This window comes from Ochlerotatus camptorhynchus, unplaced genomic scaffold (assembly GCF_037179485.1).
Source record: "Ochlerotatus camptorhynchus isolate MF236.1 unplaced genomic scaffold, CSIRO-AGI_Acam_v1.1 ptg000172l, whole genome shotgun sequence".
Classification (NCBI taxonomy): domain Eukaryota; kingdom Metazoa; phylum Arthropoda; class Insecta; order Diptera; family Culicidae; genus Ochlerotatus; species Ochlerotatus camptorhynchus.
In genome coordinates, this window is record NW_027040662.1 from 223,587 (window position 1) to 235,186 (window position 11,600).

General features: G+C 45.0%; 1 non-coding gene across 1 annotated transcript; it reads right to left on the bottom strand.

Moving 5' to 3' along the window:
- Positions 1-8,127: 8,127 nt before the first annotated feature.
- LOC135701680 (U6 spliceosomal RNA) lies at positions 8,128-8,234 on the bottom strand. The gene has a single exon (XR_010517648.1). It is a non-coding gene; the product is annotated as a U6 spliceosomal RNA (small nuclear RNA).
- Positions 8,235-11,600: the final 3,366 nt, after the last annotated feature.

The following is an 11,600-nucleotide window of genomic DNA, read 5'->3' on the forward strand; positions in this document are numbered from 1 at the left end:
TTAGTTTTCAGTAGGGTTTGGCACAATCTGTGAGTCTAGCCACTAACGCCCTCATATCTGAGGTCCACCATCCTGGCTTGAATAATTTTTGTTAGGCGGTTGCAATGGGTCTTCAAGGTGGTCAGTTCAGTACATTGGTGCTACCTATGCATGCAGTCTTATAATGTCTTAAGTGGGTCTCTCAAGGTTCAGATTATTGCTTACCTGTCTGGAAACTGACACGTGTTGTTCCCTGACTTGGATGTACCTCGTAGTCGACAGCAGTGTCAACGCAGCGGTGGAACTGGTCCCAGCTAACACGATGATAGTTGCACCGGGATGCGTGTGACCTGTTAGCAGAGAAGCCTACTTCGGCCACCACCGGATAGTGGTCCGATCTCTGCATCCTGGTAGGCCACAGGTTGTGAGATATTGTGGCTCATGTTGCTGATGAAGATGCCAAGATGGTGTAATGCCCCTCTTGCACGTCCTTGTTCAGGATGGTTCTGATTCGATTGCGCCGACCGTTGCCTCAAGCTTGGTGTTTGGAATTTGGATTTTTTCTGCCATGATGGTAATGAGTTCCTCTGTTGTGAGCAGATCTTCATTTTCATTCAATGGTGGAGCATAATCGCGACGCCAGGATAGTCCTGAGAGAGGGTACACAGCAAAAAAATAATTTTGATATCACATCAAAGTGGATGCACTACAATCATGTCGAAAATTTCATGTTATTTTTATGACCACATAAATAAACAAATGCGTAATGTCAGTTCATGCATTGTATTAATGATAATTTTGTCCTCTTTAGCAAGTAATATTACACCATATTTTCGACATGATTGTAGTGCATCCACTTTGACGTGATATCAAAATTATGTTTTTGCTGTGTATGCAGCCGTTGCCGTATACAATTGTCGACTCGGATTAGCCGGTTTCCCACCTCAGTAGTTTGCGGAACTAATGCTGCCGCAGCAGCCAAACGATTGTTGAATAGAAGCGGTGGATGAACCGGAATCGGACGCCGTTGGGTAATGGCGGGGAAATTCTGTTCGTTGCGTGCCGGAACCTTCTTCCGACCTGGCTGGCTCTGCGTGGAGGCCCTTTCGCGGATATCCATGAATTCCGCACGTTTTGAACAAGACTTGCTGGTAGCCCGATGAGCTGCAACACAATTGGTGCATCTCCGTCTTCGCTTTGCGCATCGCTATCTTGCGGATGACGAGAAGCGACGAAAACGTGAAGACGTACCCGGTTTGAATTTTCCCGGTGTACTTCCAGAAAGGGACGGTGACGCTCAATGCGCTGCAAGCCCTCCGCTCGATATACTCCATCATCGTATGGTGGGAGCCATACCGTGGTGGACATCGCGACGTAAAGCAGTGCCAGCGGTGCCTCAATTTTGGACAAGGTACCCCGTCTGGTACGGCTCCGAAAATGGTATCACGGCTTTTTCCGATTCATCATTCGGTCATTGGCAGAAAACCCAGCAAGTCGCCATAACGCCCGCATGCATGCAATCCATTGATTTAATGTGCAATCCAGGGTGTTTACCATTCACGTTGTTTGTCAGACGTTTTTGACGTTGGATAACGTCTTTCGGCAACATACGGGGGTACAAAATTGAAAACAGTCATTTTGGATGCGTTACAAAAAATTAAAAGATTTTGAACGATAATAACTCAACCGTCTCTCGATGGATTTACGAGATAATGGGATCAATCGATTGGAAATATTTCTAGCAATTTGCTGAATGTTTCAAAACTATTGATTTCATTCTGTAAACTATTGAAAAACCATTGTCTAAAGATGGTGAAAATCGATTGATTTTTTATATTCTTATACTTTCTCCAACCGAGACATCAGATGCGAGTATCTGACACCTCTGATATTTTCTGTTCTTCTATATAAGCGTCCAACAAGGTCGCCCGTTCCGTCATGGTCAACAACATCAGCCCAACAAAACGGCCCTTTTCAGGGCCACCAAACTTTCGCAAAAGAGTTATTTAGGAATATTCCTAAAATATAATATACACAATTAAATACAACACATAACAGACGTTATCCAACGCCAACCCTGCGGTCGTATCTAGTATACAACCCTTCCAACTTTTTTAGCTCGATGCATGGTTGTAGATGACACTCCCAGCTTGTGTGCGATATCTCGGACGGAGCGGTTGGGTTTCCGCTTGAAACCGCTGGTCACGCATTTTCATATGAATATGAACTACCATCCGCCTCATCATTCACTGCCTCGTGAGAGTCTGAATGATTGGGAAGTCACGAGTCACTGATAGCCGAGCACTCAGCCAGCACGTTTATTCATCCGTGATGGGTCCAATCATTGTTTGGAATGACTGAGCGTACATTTTCTATGGAATGCCTCAATTACATGTTGTGTGAGCGAAAGCAAGCGGTGTGAGTCGCCTGTTCGTGAGTGACTGAATGTTTTTCTTGGATCTTTCATTACCTCGTCCTTTACCGTTTCTGGAAACCGACCGCTCAAACGGTCTGGACAGAGCAATGAATTGAATAGTGCAGTGCTTTAAAACTCAGCCTAAGCAGTCAACCATTTTACGCTCTGGCTGCGGCTTCCGGTTTTCGATTAACCCATTGAATCATGGGTTGAACCATCGATTGAAGCATCATGGCTAATTGTTTTACAATTGTCTGATTGTATTTGTTTTACTTCAACATCGTCTTCTCGTGCAGGAGCTTAGAAGTGAATGCCTCCTGGTTCGAATAAGACGCGATCTTATAAGTGCGCTGAAGGGGAGTCATCGTCGGTCTATTTCTCAGCTGATTCGCATTCGGTTCCATCGTCGTCATCGTAGAACCATTGTCGCACTTGTGACGCCTCTTCGCCGATCACACGTTGGTAATGATCCGTCGGACCGGCGCCTAGGATATAGCGGTTCGTCTTCTCGCGTAGGATCATATAAGTGAATACCTTCTGGTCCTTCGCTGAAGGTGATCCTTCGCCTTGACTCATTCGAATCAGATTCGATCGACGAGGTGTGCTGAAGCAAAATTTGACAGTGAGCATGCATAAGGGCGTAAACGGGATGATCGATTCTCTTCGTCGATTTTCTCTTTACATAGCTACAGCTAAGCGAAACAACTTTCTGGAATTTGTTCAATGTAGTGCTGTAACAGGTTGCATTGGCTATCAAATGCAACAGCAAACGCACCGAGAGACGTTAATCCAACCGAGTTATTAAAAAAAATTGGAGGGTGGTGTACAAGACACAACCGCATTGTTGACGTAGGACTACGAATTTTTTTACGGTTCGGACGTTTTCTAAGATGTCGCGCAGCAGGAGAATGCAAACGATGAGGGTTTCTCATTTAATGAAAGTGAAACGGAAAAAATTAACATTTAAACTACAAATAGAACATAATTTATTTCCCTAACAAATTATTGGATTTTTTAATCATTTTGATGTATTTAGTGACAAATTGAATGGGTTAATCATGGGTTACTCTATATAAATTCTATTCTAACTCTGTACTGAAATGAACTTAGTGGCCCTGAAAAGGGCCGTTTTGTTACGTTGGTGATAAGTTTTAACCTACGAAACCGTACAGAGTGCATCCCTGTCGCTTCAGAGCGTAGACGACATCCATGTCCGTGACGGTTTTGCGCTTGGCGTGTTAAGTGTAGGTGACGGCATCACGCATATTTTCTAGGAACACCTTCAGCACATCTCGGGTTTCCTCGAAGATCAGACCGGAGACGCTTGACACAACCACGTCGAGCCAGACGACGGATGGCAGGCTTGGGAACACCCTGGATGTGTTCACGCAGAACCTTCCGATGACGCTTGGCGCCTCCTTTTCCAAGCCTTTGCTTCCTTTGCTTACTTGATGCTTGTTTGTCGTTGAACGGCTGAATCGAACCTAAGCCTAAAGTTTTTTTTTTTTTTTTTTTTAGTTTAAATGATCTTTATTTCTTGTGTTTGTGTGGTTTACATGTTTGAATTTTTCAAGTGACACAGATGCGTCTTTTCAACTTTAGTACAGTGAGATTTAATTATTATTTACAGTTTCTAGTCCTATCAGGCCTATTTTAAAGTATGACCACCTTGGTGGGATTGGTATGATTTGAATTGGAAAAAGGAGTCTACTTATAACTACTATTTACAACTACAACTAACCTACAACTACTATATACACCTAACCTACTATATACAAATTGCTTATCAAAGCATGTTCTGATAAATTACATTTTTGTGCAAATTTAGTCTTAATTTCGTTAATTTTGGAATCTATTTTGGCAATGCCTGCCTCTTCATGTAAATTTGTTATTCTAGTGTCGAAAGGACGATCAAGAACCATCCTCAGCACTCTATTCTGAGCGACCTGAATTTTGTTCCTGTGAGTCTGTGCACATGATTCCCACACCGGAGCTGCATAGAGGATCGCAGGTGCTATGATTTGTTTGTAGACGGCCAGTTTGTTCACCCTTGAGAGGCGGGATCTGCGGCAAATCAGCGGATACAGACACCTAACCAAGGTAGAACACTTGACTACAGTTTTCTCTACATGCGAACGGAAGAGGAGCTTTTCATCGAACAACATCCCGAGATAGGTTACTTCGGCGGACCACTCAACCCTTGTGCCATCCATGATTACAGTACAAGATGGAGCCGGTTTCAGTTTGGGCGATTGCCGATGTAGGAACATGATCGCTTGTGTTTTGGAGGGATTGATTTTAATTTTCCACGTGGTGGCATAATCAGCAAAGGCGTTAAGGCATCGTTGAAGTTTGTTCGTTATTTCGCGAGGCATCCTTCCTTTGACGGCTATTGCGGTATCATCTGCGAACAGGAAGAACACGCAACCGTCTCCAAGGAGAGGAATGTCGGAAGTATAAATGCTGTAAAGCAAGGGGCCCAGCAGACTGCCTTGCGGCACTCCTGCTGGGATGGAAAACGTGTCGGAAAGACAACCATTCAACGATACCTTAAACGACCTTTGCTGAAGGTAGTTACGGGTGATTTTAACCAGATGTAATGGGAAGTTGAAGTTACAAAGCTTGTACACAAGTCCGTCATGCCAAACATTGTCAAACGCCTTTTCAACGTCTAACAAGGCCATGGCTGTGGACTTGGATACAGCTTTGTTACTTTGGATCTTATTCATCACCCGTACTAGCTGATGATTGGTGGAGTGCCCCTTTCTGAATCCAAACTGTTCCGGAAGGAGAATGTTATTTTCCTCGACAAACTTGAGCAAACGATTGAGAATGAGTTTCTCGAACAATTTGCTCAGCGCTGAAAGGAGGCTGATTGGTCTGTAGCTTGAAGGCAATGTTGGATCCTTACCGGGTTTGCGGATTGGTATGATTTTCGCTACTTTCCAGATGGTTGGAAAGTAGTGCAGTTCCAAACATCTGTTGAAGATAGCGGTTAGAAGAGACTGCACTTTCATGCTGAGTCTCTTCAAGATCAAGTTGAATATACCGTCAAACCCGGGAGCCTTCATGTTCTTGGTGCATTTCAGCGCTGAGCAAATTTGTTGTACTGTAATCATATCCGCCGGAGGCACGACACAAGGGGAGGCATCTAGGTTTTGAACGCATTGCGCAACCTGATCTTCGAGCGGACTTTGGATATTCGAGCCAAGCAAATGCGATGAAGCGACATGCTCGCCGATTGCATTTGCTTTCTCCTGTGGGGTGATTAAAAGCCGATCGTCATCATTTTCGACTCTGAGAGGTGGAATGGGTTTGGGATGAGTTTTCAGGACCTTGGCTACCTTCCAGAATGGTCTGGAGCGGTCGTCCAGATTCTGGACAACACGCCCGAAACTTTCATTTCGGAGTGAGTCCATTCTGGAAGCAATCTGTCTGTTCAGATCAGCCATTTCACGTTTTTTGCCCAGATCTCCAGTCCTCTGAAACTGGCGTCTACGAACATTTCTCAGGCGAATCAAAAGTTGGGTGTGGGAATCAATGGCAATAAACTTACCCCTCACAGGAACTCGTCGGACGCACGCCTCGTCAGCCACGGTTATGGCTTGGTGGAGTCCCTCCAACGCTCGGTCGATGTCCTCCACGGTGTCAAGCGGCGGGTTGTCGATGATGTGCCTGTCTACCACGCGTCCAAACTGGGCCCAGTTTACGCGATGGTAGTCCTTGCGCAGGCTTGAAGCAGGAGCCACGTTGCAGCCCAGTTCAGCCACCACCGGTTGGTGGTCGGAGCTGAGTTCGTTCAAGGCTACCGGCTTGGATAAGCCGATATTTGTCAGGAACAGGTCTAGCGTCGAAGGGTTGCCCGCCGGTGAGATGAATGTTGGTTCATCCGAAAACCAAACGGAATACAGCCCATGCTGTGAGTGGTCGAACAGGAGACGACCGTTCTGGTTCTGCTGGTAGTTCCGCCAGGCCTCATGGCGAGCATTCAGATCTCCTCCAACTACGAAGCGAGAACCGGTACGGGTGATGGTGGTCAGGTCCTTCTTGAATTTAGCCGCTAGTCCACTGCTGGCGGCACACTGTCGAGGGCAGTAGACGGCGATGAACTGGACGTATCCAGTCGACGACTCCACCTCCACACCAAGGGCCTCGATGATAGAGGTGCGGATATGGGACAGAGTGTGGTATTTTATTCCTTTCTTGACGACGACCGCAACACCACCCCCCCTGGAGCTGGTGCGATCAAGCCGGATAATGTTGTGGTCAGGCAACCAGAAGCTGTCGCCGGACTTTAGATGGGTCTCGGTTAGAAGGCCCACGTCGATGCTGTGCTTGCGGAGGAAGTCGGCAAGCTCAATCCTTTTTGCCCTTACGGAGCAAGCATTCCAGGTGACGATAGTTAGCGGTTTAGACGCCATACTGGATGATGAACTTACCGAGCACTTGGATCTGTTCGGGCTTATTGCGGCACTTACGAAGAGCACCGGACATGTTGACGAAAATTTCCATCAGTTCATCCGCTGAAAACAGATCGGGGTTGTTGTTTTGTGCTGTTGGTTGTCTCCAGAATCCAGGGGGGGATGGAGAGCTTTGACCAGCAGAATCACCGGAAGCTTCTTGAGGGGGGGGGGCGGGTTGCACCCGCGAATTCGCTTGCCTTTGCTGGGGAGCACGAAGAGGCGGAAAATCCTCCGTCCTGAATGATGGGGTTTTGTCCTTCTTGCGTCCTGGTTGATTGTTGCTTGACGCCAGCTTTCGGATGCGTTTGAAGTCCTCGCGTTTGGAGCACTGTCTGTCAGAGCCTTGATGTGCACCACCACAGTTAGCGCATTTTATCGCCACGGCTCCATCCGCAGGGCAGTTGGAAGTGGCGTGTTCTTGAGCGCAGTTGCTGCAGCGTGGCTTGATGTTGCAGTTGCGGGTACCGTGACCAAAATTGAGGCACCTCTGACACTGCGTTACGTCACGATGACCGCCACGGTATGGCTCCCACCGTACGATGATGGAGTAGATCGATCGGATGGCTTGTAGCGCATTGAGCGTCACCGTCCCTTTCTGGAAGTGCACCAGGAAAAGACAATCCGGGTACGTCTTCACGTTTTCATCTCTCCTTGTCATTCGGAAGACAGCGATTGGGGCTAGCTTGTACCGGTTGATTTCGGCTTCGACCATCTTGGGGTCGAAGTTTGGTAGACCCCTGATGACTACCTTGAAGGGCTTCTCACCGGGGATGTCGTGCGTGAAGAATTCCGCCTTGGTATCCTTCAGATATTTCACGGCCACTTCGTACTCCGCTTTGGTTCGGAGCATCACCTTGGTGCCGATCCTGCCGAGCTTAAACTCAGCTGCAACGCCCAGCGATGAAAGATCGCCAATCAGCGTGTTGAGTGGGACTTGCTTCACCACCAGTGGAGGAAGCTTCATTTTTGCTGCACTCGGGCTGGCAGCAGTTTCGTTGTCGACGGCGTCGCCGAAATCACCAATGACGCTGACGTTCGTCGCGGTGGCATCGTCCCGTCCACTCGCACCATCGGACTGGCCTTGATTTTTCTTCCTCTTCTTAGACCGCTTCACCGTGGCTGAGGTGGGATTCCCTACATCGGTGGGAAGAGTAGCGTACCTATTCGAAATAGGTACACTCAAGCTACCCTCACCGCTGTCCTTCTTCTCCGTTTTCTCTCGGAGCCTGCTCCGGGAGCGCTGTCTTCCCATCACACGAAAAAAAAAAAAAAAATGTGGAACGCTTCACGATTTTGCGTGTCATCCTTGCGCAGGGGCCATGCTAATCTTCTCTGTATCGTTCCAATTTTAGTATATGTCCAGCCGAAGCTAGGACACCTAAGCCTAAAGCGTAGATAGCAACCTCTTATATAGACAACCAGCTCTGCCGGTACCTTATTTTCTCGCTTCCCATTGGCTATATAATATAGCCAATGGGAAGCGAGAAAATATGGTAGCCTGCCATTCGTCGTCAGGCTCAACATGGTTATGTCAAGCGTCTCCGGTCTGATCATCTTCGAGGAAACCCGAGGTGTGCTGAAGGTGTTCCTAGAAAATATGCGTGATGCCGTCACCTACACTGAACACGCCAAGCGCAAAACCTTCACGGCCATGGATATCATCTACGCTCTGAAGCGACAGGGACGCTTTCGGAGGTTAAAACTTATCACCAATGTAACAAAACGGCCTTTTTCAGGGCCACCAAGTTCATTTCAGAAAAGAGTTAGAATAGAATTTATATAGAGTATCCCCTGCTTCCAAGTTTGGTTACAAGATTACAACTCTAGAGAGCAGCGGCGCCCGTGGTGTAGTGGTAAGCATCCCAGCAGGCCTGGGTTCAATCCCAGTCAACGCTGCCGGGAAGTTCTGAGGCATAACGTCTCTGATCACGCCTTCCTTCGGGGTTCCCGGTTCATGAGTTGATGGGTCGATAGGTAGGGTCCAGGTGTGAGCATGCACAGTTGTACACACCAACTGCTCATTTGGTAATAACTTTTCACTCAGATGTTGAAATTTATTTTTCTTTAAAGTAATTGATAGATTAGGCTCATAATTTACTATAGATATGCGAAGATTAGGTAAAGCTTAACATTTGAATCAACACTAATCAATTTAACACTTAAATTCCGAGTGTAGTGAGCATTTCTCACCTCATTTTTGCAACGCAAAAACAAATAAAGTTTATTACTAGCATTAAAATCTACTTTATTTTACATATCTTTAACAAGCTGACACTCTATTCTATCTACTGCTTTAAAAAGAACTATGTTCCGTCAACTGTGTGCAAAGTTATAAGCAAATGAGCAGTTCGTGACCAAAACTGTGTATGCCAAGCATGGGTGTGGGTAGCATTGGTGCTCAGCACGGAAAACAAATCCAGGAAAAAAAAACAGCATTTAGTGTGGTCGTTGGGGGCGTGTTGTTCTGAATTGGCAACAAAATGTTCCGCAATTGTATCCTCCCTATTCGTACACACCCGAAGATCGTAGGCGAATGTCACTTCGACTTGTTTCATCTAGGAACCATTCTCATTCACATGCATGTACGTAATTGGTGGATTCGTTAGTAATTTAGAAGCTTTTGGACAATGCTTGACATTTACCACTTTTTCAATAGTTTCAATTTGAAAATCAACAGTCAAGAGCATTGTTATCGATGCGTAGAAATGTTTCTGATCGATTGGTGAAAAAATAATTGAAATTGGTCCTGGGGCAGCTAAGTTATTAACGTTCAAAATCTTTCATAATTTCATTTTTCGTTTTTCATAAATTGTACCCCCTTCTTCCCGAAAGACGTAGTCCTACGTCAAAAAAGAGACAATCGACGAAGATAATCGATCATCCCGTTTACGCCCTTATGCATGCACACTGTAGAATTTCTCGATTTACGCCGTGAAGTATGCAATACTTGATTTATTATGCATGCAGGATGGTACTGGATGGCTTATTGTACTAGAAATTAGTACATGCTGGATGTTATAGTACTGGATAACTTCATTGCCATGTGGGCAACTGAAAATTTTTGAGGGAATAAATTCCTGTAACTGTAACCAGTTCGTTTTTATTTGCTAGTTAAGATGTTATACTTAATCATCATAAAGATATGTACATCGTCCAGCTCAAACCTTTGTAGGGTAAGAGGTGGAACCGTTATCATCATCAATAGCTTCAGAAAAGTCCAGACTTTTGAGGAAGTTTATAGATGTGTAAAGGATAATTTAGATAAATTCAAGACAGCTAAGTGAATTTCATGAAAATTTCAAAGTTCTGGGATATCACTTGAAGTTCAGACCTCTTCTAGTTAAGAAAACATCAAACATATGTTGGCAACTTCACAGAATTTCATAGATATCCAGGGAGCTTCAAGACTTTCATGATAGTTCAATTTATTTCAGGACAGTACCAATACCTTCAGGAGAATTGCGAGAACTTCAGGGTAGTTGCGAGAACATCAGAGATAACCAGAGAACCTCAAGGTGTTCAAGGAAATTACATTACTGAAGGTCCGGTAAAGTCTGAACATTTTCGAAAACTTTAGCAAAGTTCCGAAATTATTATTTTTTTTATTAGAGATACTTTCAGCCTTAGACTGGTTCGTATTTTCAGTTCCGAGATCTCAGGTTAATCCAAAAAATATCAGATGAAATTCTTGGGAAATTTCATTATTTTCAGGGATGTTTCAAGCACTTAAAGCGAGATCAAAGATCTTCAGAGAAGTTCCATTAATTAATTGCAGTACTGAAACGTCAGACATAAAGCATCCTTGTGTTTTGATCCAACGTTCACTGAAAATCCAATTCCCTAAAAACTAGTTGTTCGTGCAGGAACAACTACTACCTCTAGCCTCAGAATATACTAATTACTGTACCAACCAATAGATGTCACCACTTAGTTATGTTGTATATTGTTACTATTCGTTTCTCTGTCATGTGCTATCCCTGTGATATGAATATAGTTTAATGCCTCCGCCATGGCAGGACGGCCAATAAATCGGTCTCTTTTATATAATAAACACAACGTAGAAAAGGGTCCTGACCGTGCGCGATCACTAGTATACTTTTAATTTTAAGACGGGCTGATTGTAGACACCTTTAATTAGAGGGAACTAAATTGTGTGTACACTCCTGAATTACAACCCTTAAAAGGAGCACATGAATTTTAGTTGGACGGGGGTGCATCAAAGAAAAATAAAAAAATAGCCAGCTCATAATTTACCACGACAGCACTGGATTAGACCACTTAGCTGGCGAAGATTGGCATGAAGTGACCTATTAAAAATAATTTTTTTTTTGTTTATTAATTTATTTGATAAGGCTCAACCGAATTAACTTTACAGAGCCGAGGATTCTTGTTCACTATACAATACATCTTAAAACTATAGTCAAAAGGTACAACACAATAAACACTTTATCTTCCGCTATGCAAAAAGCCTCCTCCATCAGAACTGGAGCCACTTCCAGTAGTTTCATTGTATGGCAAATTGTTGTACGCCAACGAGGGTCAGAGCGCGTCCATTGCAGCAATGGACGCAAAACGTGGTCAGCACTCACATACTCATCACGAAACGGTTGCTTTCCAAAGTCGACGACGCATCGACCGAAAGAACTGCTGATGAAGAACAATGAGGAGGACCACACAATGGTTGCTGCCGAGAAAACAGCCGATCGCGAAGCACACATCGAGAGTGGCCTGCTTATGTCGAC